This window comes from Sciurus carolinensis, chromosome 4, assembly GCF_902686445.1.
Source record: "Sciurus carolinensis chromosome 4, mSciCar1.2, whole genome shotgun sequence".
Taxonomy (NCBI): Eukaryota; Metazoa; Chordata; class Mammalia; order Rodentia; family Sciuridae; genus Sciurus; species Sciurus carolinensis.
The window spans coordinates 146,518,261-146,540,351 of NC_062216.1; positions in this window are offsets into that span (position 1 = coordinate 146,518,261).

A 22,091-nucleotide genomic window follows, 5' to 3' on the forward strand; every position below is an offset into this window, starting at 1 on the left:
GGATCCCCAGCACCATAAAAAAAGAAAAATAAAAAAATTGGAGCATGACTCTCCTGCCCATTGACACCCTTCCATTAATTTTGTGGGGAAACCACCCCGTGACCTTCAGAGTAAGGTCAAGCCATAAGCAAAACATTTCCTTATGAAATCTCCCAGAATTCACAGAACAGGTTGCAGAGCAAAGAAAGCTCAAGGAAACAAGAGAGGCTGGCAACTCTACACCAAGTTTGAATTTTAAAAGGAAACATTTCTACTTCACCCATCCCATTATTCAACCTGCATTTCCAAACTAGTCCTTCATCAGATTATAGCAGAGTGAGTGCCAACCTAGAATACAGCACATCTGGATTTGAATTTTTCCATTAACTGATTGTTTGACCTCAAACAAATCATCTGACTCCTCTGGGTCTGTGCTTTCACAACTAATTAAATGGAAAGGTCAGATTACGTGGACCTCCCTAAATGCTGGTCTACTGCAAATTAAATGACAAAACTATCCTAACCTCATGCCAAGTACTGTTGGAGAGACTGTGAGTATAGCACTGTGGTCAAAACATGAGCTTTATTATCAAAAAGAACCATTTTTCAGGTCCAGTTCCATAACTGACTATAAAATTGGGGTCAGGTGTCTTAAATTCCCAACATTGCGGTTTCCTCATCCTTCCTCATCCATAAAATGAGAAGAAGAATCATATTAAAATGTATTAATTACATGATATGTCCATCATATGCTTGCACATTAGGAGGTATTCAGGAAATGTCTTATTGTCGACATGTTTGTCAAATCCCAACATGTTTGTCAGGTCACATGTACAGTAAAAGAATCCCAATGTTGCTTTCCTCTCAATTGCTTAGACTCCAACTCTGCTTGCATGTTTTTTAAAAATGTTTTTCAGATGTTGATATACCTTTATTTTATTCATTTATTTATATGCAGTGCTGAGAATCGAATCCAGTGCCTCACACATGCTAAGGCAAGCACTCTATAACTGAGTCACAACCCCAGTCCTTCTGCTTGTGTATTTTGGAAACAATGCAGAACCTGTACATCCTAACTTCATCAGAACTTTCTGGATCCACACCTCACCTTGACCAAGCTGCTTCCCTCCTGACCCACCCCCTAATTCCAAACCTCAGGAAGAAATGAATGCTCAGGATCTGGGCTTAAAGCAAAGTGGGAAGAAAATAAGCTGTATGGACTAATGTCGACTTCTTCCCAAGTTGCAGAAGAACTCTTGCCCCAGCCCCCAAAGTAAAGAATGTCTTGCAAACTTCTGAAACAGGATACTCAGTTTAACCTGTAATTCTGGTCTTTCCACTTTCCCCTTGTGTACAATGTTTCAAAGGAACATATGATAGCTAAAACATCAAGATATTTTTACTCTTCACCTAAAGATAATTATATCCATTCGTAAAATGAGAAATACTTAAGAGTACACTTAGGCAAAAAAAAAAAAAATATATATATATATATATATGTATGTGTGTATATATATATATATATATATATATATATATATAAATACACTGCTATGTATTTAAGGGTTTCCAATATAATTACTAAGAATAATAACAACAGTAATAATGCAGGAGGGAAGGGGGAATTTCATTACCCTCTGCCACTTTCTAAACCTTACTAGCCAAGAAAGAATTCACGTGAAGTAGAACCAGGATAGGAGAATGAAAGGAGGCCCACGTATCAAATGGATTAATCAGTAAAACTTTTAAAAAGAAGTAAATAATTGGGTGGGGGGAGAAAAGGTACATGCGATCCTCCAAGTTCAACAACTATACCTTCTTAGTTACAAGGTGTTGCCTTGGAACTGGAATGTCCCCCACATGGTCATGTATTAAGGACTTGGTCCAAAACGCAGCAAGGTCTAGAGGTGGGGTTTTTGAGAATCATGAGTGCTCTGACATCATCAGTGGATTCATCCATTTGATGGATTAATAATTCAAATGGACTCCTGGGAGGAGCTGGAAACTACAGGCACGCAGAGCATGGTTGGAGGAAATAAGTCACCGAGGGCATGCCCTTGGGGACTGTATCTTGTTCCTGGACACTCTCTCTCTCACACACACTCTCTCTTTGGCTCTCTCATTCTCTCTCAGCTTCCTGGCTGCTATGAGTTCAGTATCTTTTCTCTGCTGTGCTATTTATTCCACCATGATGTTTCTGCTTTAGAGTCAATTGACCATGGACTGAAACCTCTGAAATCACAAGCCAAAATAAATCTTTCCTCCTTTAAGTTGCTCTTGTTCAGATATTTTGATCACAGTGTCAAAAAGTTGAAAACACACAGGAAAGCCAGATTCAAATTCAGTCTTTGTGGACTCACAGTGTTCTGCCCTGAGCATAGTGACTCAGGGACAGCTTTCACTGCCCCTGCCCCTGCCCATCCCCTCCATCTCCCACATCTACCCTGTGCCACCGGCAGCCCCTTAGCCATGCAGTTCAACTCTGCCTAATAGTTGGCCTTTGGCAATCCCGCAGACCCACAAGTGTACAATAGTCCTCTGATTCGGGGAAGAGGAAAATTGCTACATGGAACTGGAATCAAGCCTGTGGGTGTCGAGGTCCATGGGTATCAAGAATATGGTCTCCAAAGAGAACACGGACTACAGATGGCCCCTTTGGACTTTCAGACGCCTTTTCTACTTATCCCCAAGGAAGTCAGGAGAGGAGCCTCTCAAGTGTGGGGCCCAAGGTGGGGGCACTACTTGCCTCGGTCTCAGGACAACACTGAACAGACCACAGCCTTATCCTCTAAATCATCTTGGGCCTTAGCCCCAGGGGACCTTGAGATGCCATCTGGTTCTTCTCACACAGACCCATGGACTCTTCGGAAGTCCTTTATGCTCTAACTACTTTTGGACGATGCCTCCACCCCCACCACCTTAACCATAAGTCACAAACAAATGTCAGGCAGCCAACTTCTTTCCAATGTCTCATTCCTGACATTATTCTTCAGTGTGAAAATGAAACTGAGTTTCTCATTTTCTCCAAATTCAGAAAGCTTGTCTTTTCTTGACATTTCATCCTGCCCCAAGGTGATCCTACTCTTTCATCCTCCCCCAAGGGGAAGTGGGGAGGATAGATATGTCTCATACTCAGCAAGCATCTTAAAGTCGGTTCTCCTCCCTCACTTCCCCGAAGAAATCAGGGAACTAGTGCCCCGTTCCTCTTTTCAACTCAAACCCAACTGCGTCCTCATTCCTGGGCCCTATTATTTCCTAATTTTATTAAGATTCTTTTTTTGAGGTAGGCCAGCCTGTAGTCCTAAGACTGAAATCAACTCCAGCTGAACCACCAATGTCACCATGGTGACCCCTTTTTCTGAGCCCAGTAGTATTTTTTCAGTCATTGGCACCAATGCTACTGCAGATCCCTCCATATGGCTGCCCTCACCGTCAGCCATATTCTCCTCATCCATTCCCCACATGCTCTTTCCCTTTCACTCATGTTAAATTGCGTCTTCTTCATCCACTTCTCTGATACTTGTTTGAGAAGAACCCTTCTCAGGGAGTCTGATATAACCTTTTCTGTTCTAAGCAAGTACCACTTTCTCAACCAGAATTTCTTAAGAACTCTCTTCCTTGTAAGCTGTGTGAACCATCATCTGGCTGAGGTGTATGGACTGGCCTCTGGCAGTAGGTTTATTTTTTTCACCCAGTCAGCCCTTTAACACCTCCTACACAAAGACCAGGCTAGTCCTAGAAAGAGCAGGGACCAGCTTTATGGGCATGCGACCTGTGCAAGGGCACATGCATGTGGGTCCATGTTAATTTTGTCCTCCAGCTTTGGGTTTTGAAGTCCAATGGGATAATGGAGCGCAGACATGAGCAGAAGTCCACCCACATGCCTGCCTACCACTCATCACCACCCCATTCCCATGCAGCATCTGCAATGCTCCATGAACACAGAATTTGGGAATCTATACTATTTGGGAATTTGGCAAGACAGAAAGCTCATACAAGGCAACCATGTCACCTCAGTGACTGGGTGGGGTGCTGTCCACACTTAGGGACTACACTTTCCATTCCAACCAGAACTTGCTTCAAATGCATAAAGAAGACAAGGACATTCTAGCTGTTCTTCTCTCACATACCCATTGCTGCCCAGTACTTCCCTGTGAAAGTCAGTCACTTACTCTTAAAATAATGATGTAGAAAAAAAAAAAAAAAAATAGAAAGATGGGGAAACCAACAGCTCCTTTTCCTTTTCATCCTTCCTTATTCATCAGCGAGCAAAAGGTAGGGTGTTGGTAGAATGTTGCAGATCAGAAAGGAAAAACAACTGAGCTCATTTTGTGTAGTATTTGCACTGTCCTGGTTAAGAAAACACAATACATAAACATTAATGAACTATGAAACAGGAAATATATCACTTTGGTGATTTTGCATGCCAGAAAATGCTCATGTTTATGTTTGCATTGAAAACTGGCATCACACAGTATAAAGATGAACCATCGAATTCATGCTAATAATTTCAAATGTTAATGTTTTTTACTTAGAATTAATGAATAGCAAATTTAAAACCTCAGAGCAAATTTTAAACACCAAGTTGAAGGTGAGACTGCAGAAGGAAAAAGCATTATATTTGAGTACCTCTAACTGTACCCTTTTTCCTGCTATTTGAACAAGAGGCATCACATCCTTTTTGAACCAGGACATGCAACTTATGTCACCACCCCCGGTGAGCAATGAAAAGAGACTGAGTGGGACAGAGGCTGGAATGGAAGGGGTCAGAACTGGGCCATAGCCCAGCAGGATGCAGACATTTGTCTAAAGGCCCATTTTGATACCAACATCCCACATCCCTCACTCAAAGCCCTTCAGGGGTGTCCTATGTCACTCCGAATTAAAGTCAAAATTCTCACTATGGCTCTGTCCCTCCGAAACCTCCCCCTCCCCCTATCTGACCTCTTCCCTCACATCTTTTCTGCATTTCTTCTAACCTACCAAGCATTCTCCACCCCAGGGCCTTTGCATGTACCAACGCCCTTCCTTAGAACTATTTTGTGCCCCAAATATCTGGAGCACCCACGTGTTTGAATCCTCAGGTATCTCATCAAAGGTCACTACCTTTCTTGATCTCTTCATATAAAACTAACAACACTACACTCACCTTGCTTTATTTTCTTCCTTAGCATTGTTCACCACCAGACCTATCACACATAAGTTTATTTCCTTGTCGTTCTTGGTCTCCTCCCCTGGAATGTAAGCTCCATGAAGGTAGAGACTTTCTCTGTTTTGTTCACTGTTATATACTTAAACTAGTACAAATATTTGTTAAATAGATGAAGCTAATATACTTCCTAAAGCATGAAGTCATTTAGATTGAGATAAGGAAAGCTTATTTAATGTGGAGGCATAAATCTGGATGAGCATTCGTATTACAAAGTTATCTCTCCCTTGGAACCACAAGTGGTGCCTGATGTCCAAAGTCAGGAAGTATTCTGTTTAAGGAAATCCACCCAAACAGGGCGCCAAGGAGCCTGGGGCTGGGAGAGGGGAAGTGGACTCTGCCTTTAATGAGCCGTGCAGTCACAAGCAATGAGGAGATCCTCCTAAAGTCTCCGGTTCTTCAGCTATAAAATGAACATGCTTTAAAAGTGCCTGCCCTCTTTATCTCACAGGTTTCTCTGTGTAATAAATGAGATCATAAACGTAAACATCTTTTTTGCAAAGCTGAAACGCTAAAGAACAGCTAGGAAATGGTCTTTGTCCTGCTAATTAAGGAAACAGAGGGATCAAGAGGGGGGTCTGGTTGGAGGGGACAGAGGACTGTTGGGCCATTTAGCTAAGGCTGGTATTTAGAGAGAAAGGAATGAAAGAAGCAATGCAGAGCAGCAGATGCAAGTCCTTGTTGATCTCTCGCCGGTGACCCCCATACATCTCCCATTTGACATGAATGTCACTGAGCCCAATTAGAATTAGCCTTTCACATAACATTCAAATTCCTGGACTTCCGAGGACAGCCATATACGGGAGGAGCAGACAGGGCAGATAAGAAGAGAGGAATGAAAAGGCAAAAGGTTACAGAAAAAAATGGAGGTTCCTATATTCCCTCACACAAAGGACAAGATGTTTCAACAAATCCTGTAACTTTGGAAAAGAATTAACTAAAGGATATTTATTCAAGTGGCAGACCATTCTCTTTCCCAGCATTTCTATGTGTGATGGGACTTTTATCATCATCATGATTTTTTTTATTTTACTTCCAGACCGTATTTTTAAGTGTCTTGGTTTTTGTTTTGTCTTCTGTTGATTTCATTTTTTATTTCCTTTGGTTCTGCTGTCCATGCAGACTAATAAATACATACGGAGCACAAAAGTCACTTCGTGCCCCCAATTTAGCCTACCTTGACATAGATCAGATCTCTGCGAGTCAGCCCTCTCGCCTCCGCGAGAATATATTTTTAAAATTCATTTTCATGCTAACAATGCCCCTGCAAAGATGGTAAGGCATAGAAAATCACCTTGTGCCTGATTTCAAGCCAGGGAACAGAAACATTTCTGAAGGCACCCTGAGATGCTTAAATGAACCGTTTTGGTATTTTCAGACCTCCAGATTCCTTAAGCAGAACATTTTAAAAACAAAAATAAAAATGGTTTGATGTGTACCAATGAAGGGAGGTAGAAGAGACTGTCAAAAGTGGGCAGCCTGACTGTGCTCCTGACAAGGGAACCCCTGCACTCTATTTTTAAACCAATCTGTGTAATTTAGGAGAGAAGTCACCCTGTCTCCTGATAAAGCCTTTGGGGGCGGCTGGAGGATAAGTTTGCGGTACTAGAAATGGCAGCGACACCCACGCAGAGCAGGCTGAGCTGCAAGATTCTGCCTTTTCACAGAATAAAAAGAAAGAAAAGAAAAAGTGTACATTTCCTGAGAAAATGCACAGAAAAACGGAAGCAGTCTCCAAAAGAACAAGCATAGAAGCCCCCAGAGCTTCTGAAAATGATGTAAAAACCACCTTTTTGGTTTTGGTAACAAGCAAAAGATATGTGTGACATACAGCTTGATAGTATGTAGAAAAATCTGTAGTGGGCATAAATATGGTTGTTTTACATCATTCTATTGAGAGAGAAAGAGCAAGTGAGATAGAGTTGGAGCACTGCCTCCAATAACTACCCCTTCTCAGGGGAATGGTGTTAGATGGACAGTCATCTCCACAGAGAAGAGATGAAATGATTTGGCACAAGCATCATGGAGTCCCACCTTCCAACTTTCTAGTTGCCCGTGTTCCTCTGAGTAGCGTAATCACTCAGAGACTTAGTTTTCCTTGTATGTAAAATGCAGTCTCTGGCCAGGCACAGTGGCACACACCTGCAATCCTAGCAGCTCGGGAGGCTGAGGCAGGAGGACTACAAGTTCAAAGCCAGCCTCAGCAACTTAGTGGAGCCCTAAGCAACTTAGACTCTGTATCAAAATCGAACACAAAAAGAACTGGGGATGTGACTCAGTTAAGAACCCCTGGGTCCAATGCCCAGGATCAAAAATAAATTAATAAGTTAAAAATAAATACATACTGTATAAAATTGAGTTGATGGCATTGTACCTTGAAGGGCTGCTTTTAGGATTAAATAACAGCACAGAGTAAACAGCATTTACTAAATCCACAGCAAAGGGCATGCTCTGGGCACCTGCCAGATCTCCAGTTATTTGAAAGTGTACTTAGTATTAGGGACCAAAATGGGCATTTCATTTATTCTTCTTGACAATCAAAAATGGCTCAGGTGCCTCCTCCCCAGACTAACTCATAATCCTGGCTTAAAATTTGACTAAGACCAATCAGAATCTTCTCCCCAACACCCACCACAAATACACACACAAACATAGACATGTGCATGTGCACACAAACACACACACACACACACACACACACACACACTCTCCCTAGGCCACAGCCAAGAGCACATACTGTTCCAGTGCCAAGCCCTGGGTGACCGACCCTGACATGGGCCCCTAAGGGCAATTGTTTGACTGAATGGAGCCTCTTATTAAATATTAATTTCTGTCAAACCAGATTACATATGAACACAGCCTCATTGTGATCACTACTGTGATTTCTGGAAACATAAGCCCTACTGTTGCCAAAAGCAAGGGGCAGTTTAGGACAGTTCTGAGTCTTGATCTCTGAACACAGTCCCAGGTTTGAGGCTCACAAAGGCACTTGTCCCCTGGGGACTGAGGTCTGCCCACCGTCCACCTCCTGCTCCTGCTTGCCCCACATACTCTCCACGGCATGTTCTTAGAGATCAGAAGCTTGCTCCTCAGTGCAGACATATCTGGCACCTGCCATTTCAGACAGGGCGTGCTTGCCCTTGGAGAGCTTAAGGTTCCCCCTCTGTAAAGACAGAATATTAACACCACTGCCTAATTTACAGGGCTGATGTGGGGGAGTGAGTGAGATAATATGTGCAATGGCTTTTGAATATACAAAGCACGTGCTCAATAAATACCCATCCTATCCCCTACCACCTCCCAGCCTAGGCATCCCTATAGAAATATTGTCCTTGGCAACATTTCTTCTAAATTTAGGGTACTAAACCTAAATATGCCTGTATGGGACAGGGGGTTCATTTTCTTAAAGGCAGTAGGTTGAAGAAAACAAACTTTGTGGGATGCAGCTAAAGCAGTGACTATAGGGAAAATCATAGCTTTGAGAGAGAGAGAGAGAGAGAGAGAGAGAGAGAGAGAGAGAGAGAGTGTTTTAGGGGTAGGTGGAGAAAAGAAAGACTAAAGTGAAGAATCCAAGATTCCTACATTAGAAGCTAGAAAGAGCAAGGCACAGTAGCACGTGCCTGTAATCCCAGCAACTCAGGAGGCGGCAGGAGGATTGTAAATTCATAAATTTGAGACCAGTCTCCACAGTATAGTGAGATTTTATATCAAAATAGAAAATAAAAAGAAACAAGGATGTAGATCAGTGCTAAAGCACCCTTGAGTTCAATCCCCAGTACTGAAAAAAGGAAAAGAAAATGTAAATAAAGAAATAGATTCAAACAGTTTGAAAGAAAGGAGACATTACTGTTATCTGGACTGAGAAGTAATTCAGTGGAAGACAGCTTTTCTAGGATGAGTTCCTCACCAGGCCCTGAATTCAATCCCCAGCACCACAAAAATTTAAATTAAATAGGAGCTAGAAAAAGAAAAGTAAATCCAAAATAAATTGAAAAAGGAAACATTCAAATAAGAGCAGAAATCAAAGAAATGGTAACAAACTAAAAATTAACATAATAAAAGACTTGGATAAAGATTCTCAAAGTGCCCTTCTTTCCAAAAAGTTCTATAATTCTAAGCACATTAAGGATATCAAATTCCCAAAGACTTTCTTCTTATCTCTGGGTGACTCATATTTAGCAAACATTCATTTATTTGCATGTCTCACCTAAGCAAAATCTTATACAAGATCTTATACCCTTAGAGCACAAGCAAGTATACATTTTCTATCTAATGAAATGCAGTGACCTAGACCTTTTAAAAATTCACTTTACAAATAAATGTATTGAGTCTGCAAAGTCCATGACACTGTGCTTTATTTATGTAGTTCATAAATATGCACAATGTTGCTATTTGTTCATGCATTCTACCAATTGAGCATATGGTAGGCACCAGCACCATTCTAGGTTACAGGTTAACAACAATAATACTTACAAGGCAGGTATTATCATTTCTATTTTATAGTTGAAGAAAATGAGGTTCTGAGAAGTTAAGCAACTACTTCAGCATCAGAGAGTAAAGAGTTGAACAAAGATTTTTAACCCATGCCAAAGCCTAATTGTTAACCAGCATGCTGCATGAAAAGACCATGCCACAAAGACCAAGGGACACAGTTGAACCAACATTTATAATAGAATATGAGGTATATACAGTAGCAACAAAGACAAATTTGTCATTAAGACCATGCTAAAATCAACTCCTAAATCTGCTTAGAGAATTCAGAAGCTTCCCAGGAGAAGTAGCATTTGAGCTAAGACTTGAAGGAAACAGAGACATTTACTAAGAAGACTTGAAAACACTTCATTGCATTTAAGCTGCAAAATGACCCTGGCAAGGTTACCATTATGGCTCTTTCATAAAAGAGAAGACTGAGGTGAAGAGAGATGAGAGAACTTGCCCAGGAGCTTACAGTTACTATAGGGACATGCCGGGACCTGTGCTGCGCTCTTCTTCTTGACCTTTGATTGCATGACAAACCTGAAACTTGGAAAGCTCCACCCCGACCCTATTGCCACTGGGTCTTGCCTAGGTTTGGTATTAGTTCGTGCATTAGAGGTGAAGCTGGGGTGTACACACGCTGCAAGCCCAAGTAGGCTCCATAAAAACGTTTTCTAATTTACCAGTGCAAAGTTTTGGGTTCTGAAGAGGACAGAGACTTTAGGAAAGAAACAGAAAAAATTCATTCATTTAGGCACGTGTGGAGAACTTCTTTGTTCCAACCAAAGTAAATATAGGGATGCTTAAAATAATAAAACCCTAAAAGTCCTGATTATCTCTCCAAATTGAAGAATAGGCTCCAAAAAAAAAAAAAAAAAGTAAAAGAAAATGCTCTTAAACTCATTTTCCCCCAACCTCTCCCTTCAAGGGATTTACCCACTGTCCTTAAACTAAGTGAATGACTGACCTCACCCTAGTTTACCTTGGATGGCATGATTTTGAGGCTGCCTGAGCTTCCTCTGTCCTTCTGTGACCTGCTGATGACCTCTGAGTTCCACCCACTTTGGTTAGGGCCTCTCCAAGCCTCAAATCTACACATCAGTGGGATTCTTTATGGCTCCTTCAAACCTTATTCATTTAGTGATCCCACCCACTTCCTTTCTTGTTTCTCTGACCTAATGGGCTATATAGGCCACTTCTCTTCCCCAATGCAGGCAGGCTCTTGTGGGTCAATGGTGATTTATTTATTTACTGTCCTTATGTTTTGTTTGGTTCACTTTTATTTGTTTTTGTATTTTCTCATGGTGAAGTAAGAAGTCAGATTGTATATTTTCTTTCCCTAATTTATGGCTCAGTGAGGTTGAGGTAGCCTTCTGAATCCTTTGACTTCTCTTCCTAGATTAGCCTTTGTTTTTAGTGGAATTATAGGCCTGGCCACAACAGATGATCCTTAGGCTCAAAAATTCATTTTGATAAGTCAGAAACAATGCAAGAATCATACTACTGCATTAGCATTGCTAAGACTCAACACCAACAAACAGTAAAAAGAACAGTTTTTGCTTATTTATTTATTTATTTATTTATTTCAGAAAGAAGAGGAACAAAAGAAAAGAATGTTTAAGTCAGTTGGCTCAACTACACTTCTTTCCTATCTGCCCTTGGAAGAGTAAGAGAAAAGTCTTTGGTAAGATTAACCACCAGCAGAAAAAACCACAATTCTCAAAGGTAACCTTGAAAATGCAAAGGGTATTTGGCAGAAAGGAAGTGAACTGCACAGAGAAAATTGTGGTTGTGTAAAGAATTCTACAGATTTAATAAACTACAAGGAATGCATTTAAATGAATTTTGTGATGATAGAGAAACAAGATTTAACTCCATGTCTTCCATTCCTCCAAGAAAACGCCATGCCCGCCTGCACGTTAGTGGCCGTCAACCAGGAAATATTTAGTAAACAGAATTTGTACTCCATTTATTCTAGGTTTACTTTAAGAAGCCACTTATCTCTTTTTGAAGGACTTCCCTTGCCAATCACCTTTTGGAAAAAGCCTACAAGACACTCCCTGAGGACGTGCGGAATCCTAGGTCAACAGCATGTGCTACAGAAATAAACAATTAACTATCTACAGCTCTGGATCTTCCCTTTTCCTTCCAAAGACAATCACTCTTTTCAGAACAACTGAAGCACATACGCAGGTATGCCTGCATGCACGTGGGTCTACACACACATACAGAAATGTCCCTTTCGTACATTCTTTGAAACATGACGGACCATAGATTCTTTTCCACCGATGATTTAAGACTAGAACACCCAACATAAATAAAAATTTTGAAAGTAGAAAGACCTTCAAAATTTATATTGTTCAACATTCTCATTTTGCAAAAATGATGGAGATGATGAACCTGGTATAAATTTATTCTGAAGAATGTATATTCCCCCAGAAATTTGAGACAAGATTAGTAACTCCTATGGTTTCTTATAGTGGCAATACCAAAGGCTCTAAAGTCAGACTAACCTGGGTTCAAATCTCAGCTTCACTATTTACCATTTTAGCACTGCTAGGCGAATTTATCTCTCTCAGTCTCAATTTTGCCATCTGTCAAAGGGACATAATGAGAACTGAAGGGGGTCTCAAATACACTAGTCTGAATGAGAAGTTTTTTGCTAAACTTCTCTGATCTGCTTAAAAGCATAGTCTCCCATAAGTATCCAAATGTCCAGCTGGGTACCATGGCCTATACCCTCAGCTACAGGAGGAACACAAGTATGAGGACAGCCTGGGCAACCTAGCAACACTATGTCTCAAAATGAAAAGGGCTGTCTAGTGATGTAGCTTAGTGGTGGAGCACTTGCTTAGTATACATGAGTCCCTGGGTTCAATTTCCAGTAGTTTGAAAAAAAAAAAGGTCAAATGTCATAACTCCCTCCCAGAAATTTCATAACCAGGAAAGTCTGACTCTTAACACCAGAGAGTAGAAAGAAAAGAAATAACCTAAACGGCTTTGTCACAAGACTCTCATATCTCCCATCTGTTCTCCCAAGTGCCCATTCATCTTCCTTCAAAGTCATTTATCTTCCCATGACCAGCCCTCTCCCTCTCTCCCTCACCTATTACGAATCACTTCCATGCGTCATCTTATGAAAAACTTTTTTTCTTGCTAATTTGTCTTTTGTCAGTTTTATTTGTAGCCCCCTCAAACTGAACCTGAGAGAGTAATGGAAATATACTCATGAGAGTAATGGAGTATACTCATGTATACTAAGCTCTCCAGCAGAGCTCACATGCATTATTTACTAACAGTGATCAAAAAAGCACTGTTATAAGCACCCTGAGTGTATTAATTCATTTAATTCTGTGCCCTTATATTAGCTCTATTTTAGAGGTAAAGAAACAGAGGCATAGAGAGGTTAACTTGCTCCATATCAGCCAGCCAGGAAGTGGTGGAGCCCAGAACCTTCCAGAACCATGACATGAGAGCAACTTCTGCCTCACTCGAACATGCAAAGGTTAGATGAGATCATCGGCATGCAACATCCATTCTGGCACAAAGGAAAGCCTCCACAAATGTAGATTTCATTTTAACTACAGAGAATCATCTGTTAATTGAGGTTGATGAACTAGTGTATTTCTGTCTCTGATCTAGGGATTAGGGTAAAGTTAGATTAGGTAAAGAATCTAACCTATGAACAACAATTTGTGTTTTAACTAGCTACAGCTTAACAACCAATGCAGAAGGGATAGGAGTTCCAGAAAAAAGGCAAGGACAAGAGACCCAGAGGATAATAAATTGTCAGAGTGGTCCAGCATCACATCAACATTCCGGTAATTAAAAAGGCACGGTTTTTGTTTTGTTTTCCCACAGAACAGTAAGATTGGTCTCCACCCTGATATAACCTGGACAGTGTATGCCACAAATTCCCACGACTCTGAATCTTGTGATGACAAATTCAGCTCCCTGGCTACCCTCATCCTCATCCCAGGGAAAAGAGAAGCCTTTCAGATGAGCAATCCCCACATCTATGCAGAGGGGCACTGAGCAGATGGTGAGAATCTCTGCCTTGGAGTAGACCTGAGGACAGATACCAGCTTCATCCAAAGGTTCCTGGGGAAAATTCAGCAAGTTGCTTAATTGAAACTCTCTGGATTTCTGTTTTCATCTGAAAGATGAAGACTTAATAGTCCTGTAAAACCTACTTCCTAGGGTAGTTGGGTCAGCTGCATGGTAATGTACAACATCTGTTCTTCAACACACTCAAATTTGCTTTGTGATTTATCAACCTCTTACAGGGAGTCTTCCATGATTTTTCCCTTCCCCAAACAGAGGGAAATTCCCCTGCTCCTCTGAATTTCTGCAGGACTTCTTCTGGATGCTTTACAGAAATAGTTAACATTATCCTCAATGAGTCAGTCAAAGTGCCAAACAATTTTTGTGGATTTTCTCATTTAATCCCAATAACATTTTGAGATAAATACTGTTATTATCTCCACTTTTTAACAGATGAGAAGAAAAAGCTTAGTGAGATTAAACAACTGGTCTAAGGTTATATCAGTAAATGCAGATAAAATTAATGTTTGAATCTGAATCTAGAACCTATATTTTTAATTTCATGTTCCTGGTTACTGTACATCTTATAATGATTTGTGTCTGTTGTTATTTTCTTATCAAGGACAAAAGGTCAAGACTTGCATTGAATTTATCTTTTATGACCCCCAGAATATTCCCTGAATATGACGGGTTACATATCATGGAACTAATGAATGAGGAATGTGTGTATAGTGTAGTTCCACTCCCTGGAACCTCATTCTTCACACTTTATTTGCACTGTTCTAAGTGTTTTTTATCAATTGTCTCACTGCATCCTCATGATTCCATCAACTGTTATTATTCCCACTGCATAGGTGAGAAAACCAAGCCTCAGAGAGACCAAGTAACTTGCTCATGGTCAAACACAAGTGATGGATATGAGTTCACATCTGGGAATACCAAACCCACTAACCCAGGACCTCACGCGTGCTAGGCAAGAGCTCTATCACTGAGCCACACCCATTGCCCATTGTCTCTCTTGTGAAAACCTTTATGACTCGAATAGTTTTTGTCAAGGAATACTAAGGTCCTTAAAAGTATTAAACCTGGATAGAGATCTGTGTCAATTCTTATTTTCCTTATAGGAAGGGTTTGGGAAGAGCATTCTTATTGGAATTAGAGGAGAAGGATAAGGACTTTTGAAATTATCATAAAAATATTTTCATAGGAGGCTCATTGGCTTTTAAATCAAGTCCTAGTACTTCTAGGTTTGTAGATGGGTATTATAAGGGCAGATTGAAAGTGTAATCACTGTTCTGTTTAAAGATATATTAAAAATTGTGTATGTAGCTGGGAGCATTGGCACATGCCTGGAATCCTAGTGACTCAGAAGATTGAGGAAGGAGGAAGGCAGGTTCAAGGCCAGCCTCAGCAACTGAGTGAGACTCTCAACAACTTAGCAAGATCCTCTCTTAAAATAAAAATATAAAAAGTACTGGGGGGTAAAGTAAAACTTCAAATCTGCAGAGGACAGTCAGATTTTCTGGCACGTAAAACACCAATCTGACAAAAAATAATCAGGGGAGTCCCTTTGCCTAGTCATGGCTGTAGTAGAAAACCCACCTTCCATCGGGGGAACAGAGGCCTCCAAGTGCAGACGTGATCCAGGAAAGGATGTGGCATCATTGCCGACCATTCCCTGAAGAGGTGGGTCCAATGTATTGTGGCAGTTACAAAAGCAAGCATCATCAGGAAGGATGTTAAAAACAAAATAGAAAGTACGATCTTAGGCGTGTTCACACACACGCACACACAGACACCCAGACACCAGAATTCATCTGCTCCAGAAATACAGCATATAGTTCCAGTTACTGAACCTCAAAAATGCCATAATGAACCTAGAAACTGTCCAGAGACACTTAAACTGATTAAGATTTGAAAAGAAATTAAAGAGATTTTGAAATGGTTTACCCTGGAAAGACAAAATATGATCAGTGGGCCAGAGTCTCTAAGATCACAAGGGGCACTGAAACAGTCTATGGAGCTTGTAACACCAAGTCCTAGCAAAGACACAGAAGCCCTGGTGAAATTAAAATCAAGTGCTGTAGGACAATTCATGTTTTCAAGTGCTATTCCAAAAGTCAGATAATAAACTAGAAAAAAGTCTACAGTTGTAAGTCTGTCATAGTTTATGTGTAGTTACACAAAATTCTATGCTCTACATTTGATGTCTGTGTTATGGGAAATATTTGGCAAGATCCATTTCACTGTTCTTTGAGAATACTGAGAGATGAGATGCTGGATTAAATTAATTACCAATTTGATACACATGGCAGAGCTGGTAATCCCCAAACTGGACAATCAAAAGACTCACCTAAAGATCTTTTGCAAAAAAAAAGATTCCTGAGCCTCATTTCCAATAATCTGACTCAGAAGGTCTGTGGCTTAGCAACCCCGAGGAAAAGTCATTTCCATACATAAATTCAGATTGCAATATGATGAATATGATCAGCTGGTCCCACCCCCAAACTAATACCGACATCAGAAAATGGGGCACTATGGGGCCTGGCTAGGGTCTTATAGTGGTCCCTATAGTGGGAATAGAGTTTTCTCCAGAAAGGAAAGTTATTGATTCGATAACTTGGATGTACAAATTTCAAACATAACATTTTCTCCATCAAAATAATGTTTTTTATGAAAATCTCTTTTAATAGGTCAATCTAAAAAATGTTTTGATGGCATTGCTCTATTAACATAAAAACAGATGAAAAAAGTAAAATTAAAAAAATATTGACAGCAGTTATTGAATATGGTGCTTTCAAGATGGGACCAAGAGACTAACACAAGCAAAGCTTCTTTTGATTAATCTCCTTAGGATCCACTTTTTTTTTTTTTTTTTTTTTTTTTTTTTTTTTTTGCAGTTCTGGGGATTGAACCCAGGGACACTCTTCTACTGAACTATACCCCCAGCTCCATCCCCTCCCTTTTTTTTTTTTTTTAGACAGGATCTCACTAAGTTCCCCAGACTCAGTCCTACTGGGATTACAGGCCTATACCACTATGCCTAGCCTCATTATTACTATTTTTTTTTTTTTTTTTTTTTGGAGGGAGATGGTATTAGGGATTGAACCCAGAGACACTTAACCACTGAGCCACATTCCCAGCCTTTTTTATATTTTATTTTGAGACAGAAACTCACTAAATTGCTGAGGCTGACTTTGAACTTGCAACCCTCCTGCCTCAGGCTCTCAAGGCACTGGGATTACTGGTGTGCACCACTGCACTGCGCCTAGCATTGCAATGCTGACAATGACTGCAATAATATTTTCTATTTTAACAGTTCTTTCAGAGTCCTGTCTCTCCTCCATTAAAAGTGTATTTTTAAATCCCCTCTCCTTGAACTTCTGTATAGCAGAAGTGACTTCTGAGCCCAGATCATAAAAGTCAATGCAACTTCCACCTGGCACCCTCACTGGGATTTCATCCATGGAATCCAGCCACTGTACTCTGAGGAAATTTAGGCCACATGGAGAGGAACCAAAGTCCTGGGCCCCAGCCCTGCTGAGCTGCAGTGGCCAGCAGTAGTTTGCCAGTGAAGTTAAAGAGGGAACTTAGAAGTGGGTCTCCTGGCCTGAAGTTGAACTGCCCCAGATGACACTACACTGAGCAGAGATGGGACTTCTCTAGGGACCCTGCCCAAAGGCAGACTTAAGAACAAACTGAATGATGATTGTTGAAGCCACTAATTTCAGAGTAGTTTGTTATAACAATAAATAACTGAAACATAAAAAATAAAGTGACAGGGCACTCCCAAAGATTCTTTTCATAATTTCCCTTCTTTCTTTCCTTTTTGTCCTATTAATGTTTGCAATAGAAATTAAACTGTACCTAATAAAAAACAATGATATGGATTGTAACTCACTGGTAGAGCTCTTGTCTAGCCTGTACACGGCCTTGGGTTCAGTTCCTAAGACACCCCCACACACACACACAGACACACACACACAACATAAAATTGATGTTGCAAATTCTTAAATTTTCTCCAAAAGCAGGTAGGGGTTAATTCTAGTGAAGCAAGAACCTTTTCCAGATTTGCTTTGTGTCTTTTAAGATATCATTACAAGATAATGTACTGTTATTCATTTTTCCTGTGTGTCTGACTTCATTTTTGGAGAAATGTTATTTCAAAACTCTCCTAGTGCATCAGAAATAGTCAATTTTTTTTTGTGTGACACCGGCAATTGAACTCAGGAGTACTTAAACCCTAAACTGCATCCCCATCCCTTTATATATATTTTTTTTATTTTAAGACCAGGTTTTGCTAAATTATGAGGGCCTCACTAATTTGCTGAGACTGACCTAGAACTTGAGATCCTCCTGCCTCAGCCTCCACAGCCTCTGGGATCACAGGTGTGTGACGCCATGCCCAGCAATAATAAGCAATGGATATACACACCTTCTTCAATGATATTTTCTACAAGTAGAGAAGTGGGTGAGTCAAACTGCATACATGTGGACTATTAATCCTTTCTCATGTAACTATTCAAATGCAGGATCTAAAATGTTAGTTGGCTTGTTGAGGCAAAGAAGGAGATACAGAATGTGTCCCTCAAGGAACCCTCTTTGATTTGGTGCACTAGCAGAAAGATGGAGTAGCTACGTCTAGAAATACAACATGGTCCCCTCCTTTGAGGGGTCCTATTAAAGTCTTTAGCTGCCCTTTATTTTTACCTTGTTTCGTTGAACCAGTGCAACACACATCAAGGCCTGCATAAATATTTGTGAACTGCTTGAACTTTGTTCTGTGCCCTTCAATCCTCTTAGGAAATCAATTTACTAACTTTAAAGAAGTTTGAAGATTCATTCATCAAAACTGGTTGCTCCAGAGCCAATTGCAATGTAAGCAATGAGGACATAGGGGAGTAAGGGCATTTGAAAGCTTTGCAGGATCTTTTAGAAAACAAATACAGCCATGTGGGGAATTGCATGTGAACTTATATCTAAAATAATCCTTGTGAAGCAGGATGGGTCTGCAGACTGACTTTCTAAGGAGAACTTTTCAAGAATTTCGTCTTACAGGTAGCTACTACATGACCTGCCCTCTATATGTCCTCCCACTTCACCATGTCTACCCTCACCTCTCCAGCCTACCACCTGCCCTTCCTTTGCCCATCTTCCTCTCCCACGTTTCTTTTGGAGGGATCAGAGTATGGGAGTTAGCTCCTTTGGGGAAACTATCTTGTGTAATCTTGAAAGGGCAGTATGAGCAAGAGTCAGGGCCAGGCCCCGTATCTGCTTGCCAGGTTAGAGATCCCTAGGGAACTCTGTTTTGAAATTCATGTACTAATGGACTCCAAAATGAGCAACCTTTCTGTGGAAAGGGAGGATAGAAGGTTCCAGATGAACTGACACCTGGCACACCATGTTGGGACCTTTTCATGGTTTGACTGTCGAATTTAGGTTTAATTTGACAGGTCAATTAACTCTGCTTCCTCCACTTCCTCAGCTATAAAATAGGGAACACCACTTCCTAGCCAACATCACGGGACTTTATAAAGAAGAGCATACACAGACGAGGACGAGCAGTTTGCAGCAGAAAGAATTAATGGTTCAAAGTTCAGTCCCCAACAGTGGTAGACAGTGAACAGGTATCCCATGGGGGTGGGCTTTAAGCATTACTGGCCTTTCTCTGTTCATTTCCTCTTTGGAAAATAAGAATAACAATAGGACCTCTCTCACAGAGCTGTTTTGAGGATCAAATGAGATGCTAGTGTCCTCTGTACAGTATCTGGAACCCATAATAAATGTTATTTGCTTCACCCACTCCGTACCTCATTTTATCACTTAGTGTCACCAATCCATGATCAGAAAGCTAGAATTTTAAGAGAACCCTAGAATGAGAGATGAACATTTCCCCATTTTACAGAAAAGGGAAAAAAACAAAACAAAAAACAAAAAAACAACTCAGTGAGGTCAGGTACTTTGCCCAGAGCTAACTGATTCATTAATGAGAAAGCAGGATTACAGCTCAGGTCTTCTCATTGTACCATCAGGCCAAAACGCCACTTTCATTCCTTTTAAGACTGTGTTGGTATCTTTATCCCCAGATAACCCTTCCTCATTCCAATTTTAACCCAAAGATCAGTCCATACCATTAATTACTGCATGCCCTAAGTTTCCTGCAGCCCCCACAAACCTGCAGATAACATCCTCTTCCCAAGGGCCCCCCAGGCCCCTACAGAAGGCCAAGAAAGGTAGTGTTGTCTGAGACCTGCGGAAACCTCTAATGGGGACAGCAGGTGAGGAGGGAGGGCGAGCAGCTGCAGCTGCTGGCAAAGGTTGCCCTAGTAACCATGCAGGCTCCATTCAGGAAGCCAGCCCAACTCCGAGATGCAAAATGATCCGTCTTCATGCAGCTCCTGCTGCACAAAAGAGCCAGAGGAGTGCTGGTATGACCAGGAGAAAAGGAGGCGCACAGGGCGAGTGGGGGTCCATGCTGTCAGTTACGACCTTCCACCTTTCAGAGAAGAAAACAAAGGAAGGAGAATAGCTCTTTGAATCTTCTGGCCTATGTGAACCATAAAAACCACCCATTTAACACGAGTCCTTTGGTGGGAAGAGAGGGAAACAGGCTCCCCTCTGTTCACCAGCTTATGAAACAATATGCCAGGAGAGAGGAGAGAAACCCCAAACATTGTGACTTTATGGGGGCCCTAAATTCTCCTTGCTCTGGCTCCTTTATTCACACTGGTGACAAAGACCATTTGCTCCCAATTTATTGGAAACTTTTTTTTTTTTCACAGCTTGAGCTGCTTAAATGCTGTGAGCTCCCTCTCCCTAAATTGCCCTCAGACACTTGCTGAATGGGCCAGGCTCAATTATGCTCCTCCACAGGTTCAGCTCACACTGTGACCCTGCATGGCTTCCTGCTATTCATATGTGTTACTTCCCCTTTGTGGTAATGGCTTGTGGCACTTGGCCAGAAAACATTATTAATTTCAGAAGTGGACTGACAAACAACAAACCCACGGTGAAACGAGAGGAAGTGCTGGGGAGGCCAGCTGTGGGCTTGAGCCCAGCAGTAGGAACTCAATGTATGCAGGCAAGGAGGAAAGAGATGATAATCCACAAAGAGGAAATGCACTAAAATTATCCACAGCCCATACTTTAAAAAAAAAAAAAAAAAAATAGGAAGAAAGAAAAAAAGAAAGGAAGAAGGAAAGAAAAAAAGAAAAAGAAATTAGAGAAAAGAAAGGGGAGAGAAAGCAACCAGCTACTTGAGCTGCAGCTGGACAGGAAATTGCTAAGGCTGCTTTGCAAATCCCTACTTTGAACAGGCAGTTTAGGGAATGCCAGGAGCGGAAACTGTTCAGAACTGGATTAACAGGAGCCAAGTTGAACTGCAATCCACTTCTCCTTTCTGTGTGCTCCTGCTGACTTGGGACACCCAAATAAGAGATTGACTTGGTTATTTTTCTGCAGCATCTGTTTGCTTTTTATATTTAGTTGCTCAAAAATTACACTGGGCAGCTTCATGCAATTGCTATGGGTCACTTGTCTCCTAACATATTAGACTATTAAACAGTTGAACTGACATGTCACATGTGCTGTTTGGGTTAAAAGCTCATCTTCCTTACTTCAGAGGAAGGAACTGAGTTCATGTTGAAAGAGCCCAAAATATTATGTTCTAGTTGTTTTGATTCTATACCCTCACCTTTACCTTTATTTTGGCTTGTGTACTTCTTTACACTCAGGGTAGGGAGACAAGTCAAGGACAACGACAGAATATTAAGTTTTTAGCATGGAAAGAAACAACTATTCAAAATCATCTCCACCTAAGGTTCAATAGGGGATTCTGACCTACATTCTAAACCAGTTAAGCACAAAAGCACATTAAAACAAGGATGGCAAAGTTTCATCTCAAATGCCAATGCACAATTCAAAGCCAGATTCAGGCTCAGTGAGAGAACAGAATATGCCCTGTGCACATGAGGGGAAAAGACCACATTCCGGGATTCATCATGCCTATGCTAGGATAACTTGCAGAATTGCCACATAGTAACAACAGCCTGGAAAAATAATCACCCACATATCTTCCTGACAGTACAGAACAGACAGGTTAACATGTGGCTACCACCTTATTCTGGTACACCTTCTTATGGCTGTTCATGAATTGTATAGCTCAGCAAGGTAGATGCTGACTTCATTTTTCTTTGGGGGCAATAACATCTTAAATTATCCTGAAGTATACTCAACAGAAAACATAAACATGATATAGTCATTCTATGATGCCATCTTGATTTGAAGCAAAACATGAATTTCATAAATTGCACCTGAAAAACATTCTAGGAACAGCTTAAAAATAAGAACTTTACCTAGCTATTCCTACAGTCAATTATCAGAC